The following is a 1,543-nucleotide window of genomic DNA, read 5'->3' on the forward strand; positions in this document are numbered from 1 at the left end:
AAGATCATAAAATGGATGAAACATAAAAAAATGTTTTCCATTTAAAATCAGCTGCTGATAAAGATTATAAAGACATGCTACAGAGATATTGAGTTTATTTACCAGAAAAAAAATAATATTTTACTTTAATCTGACCGTCCTGATTCCACATGAAGAAAGTTTTTAAAACTGGAGTCAGAATATTAAACAAGGATCCAAAAGAAACATAATAAATTATTTCTGAGCTGCACTTGAAGGCAACATGATTTGTGAAAAATGAACAAAATCAAAACAAAAATCCTCTAAAATGTTTGAATAAAACTAATTTAAACTCGTAACATTAATTTTACTCTGTTGTTTTTCTGTATTGTGCTTCATGTTGCTGTAGATATGAATGTTTATATTGAGGTGAAACTGAAGCAGGAAACCACAGAGCTGCAGAGACCAGAACTCAGATATTCACTAAAATACTGAATTATAATCAATAATCCCTTTGAAATGTCATTAGTTAAATTAATTCATAAACTGGATGTAATTTATGATCCTTTATATAACAGAACATCATAAATTAAAACTAAAAACAGTTTCACTGTTTGTGGAACATAAATTTTTACCTTCCAGCTGTTATGATCTGAAACTGAATGAAAATAATTGAGATTTTTACCTCTTGCTTTTGACTTTAGTTTCTTGTTTTTGATGACAATCTGTCCATAATTAATGTCGTCTGTTCTCACTGCAGAGTAAACGGCAGCTGGATCCATTTCTGATCAGGAAAACAAGAAATGATTAATTTATGTTACAAACAACAGAAATACAGAATCTAAAGCTACATGCAATAAAACTGATTTTTATTTAGAGTCAATATTACAGCAGCAAAGATCAAAACCATAAAAAAATGTTTTCCATTTAAAATCAGCTGCTTAGAAAGACATTAATGACATGACAGAGAGATACTGAGTTAATTTACCAGAAAATAATTATATTTTTATGTCTGAAGACTTAAAGTCAGAATATTGAGCAAATGTCTAAAATAATTATCTTTCCTTCTGTTCTGAATTTCAAATGAAACTATTTTTTCTGAGCTGCACTTGAAGGTTACATGGTTTGTGGAAGGTGAATAAAATCAAGACAAAAGGCAGAAATAAAACTATTTTAAACATTAATTGAAGCATTTTGACACTGATGGTGTTTCTATCATCTGGTTTCTGTGGAAAACATGATTGTTGTTCCATATTTAGGTGAAACATTGAAGCAGGAAACCACAGAGGCTGTTAGAGGCTGTGAGGCTCAGCAGAGGAAAAACCATCTATGAAGACGAGTCTGTGGACTTTTACAGATTAACTTTATCATGTAAATGTACAACTTAATGTCCTGTATTTATCTCTGGTGAAACCATGAAACCAAATTTAACAGCATTAATAGATCTATGCTCTGTGTTTCTATGTCTGGGCTCCTGATCAGCTGCTGAGTTTCCTTCACGTTGGTCCAGATTCGTCTTCATCTCGTTTCTCTGAGGAAGATGATCTGTTAGTCACTGACATGATGAGATACAATCAGTTTATAT

General features: G+C 31.2%; 1 long non-coding RNA gene across 1 annotated transcript in view; it reads right to left on the bottom strand.

The window, feature by feature from the left end:
- Positions 1 to 669: 669 nt before the first annotated feature.
- The window catches only part of LOC106942964 (uncharacterized), a 4,800-nt gene continuing 3,926 nt past the window's right edge, over positions 670 to 1,543 (bottom strand). The window contains exon 3 of the long non-coding RNA XR_001423764.1: positions 670 to 742. This is a non-coding gene — a long non-coding RNA (uncharacterized LOC106942964). The remainder of the gene's footprint in view (positions 743 to 1,543) is intronic.

This window comes from Poecilia latipinna, unplaced genomic scaffold (assembly GCF_001443285.1).
Source record: "Poecilia latipinna isolate Pla-1442-1.1 unplaced genomic scaffold, P_latipinna-1.0 Scaffold4729, whole genome shotgun sequence".
Taxonomy (NCBI): domain Eukaryota; kingdom Metazoa; phylum Chordata; class Actinopteri; order Cyprinodontiformes; family Poeciliidae; genus Poecilia; species Poecilia latipinna.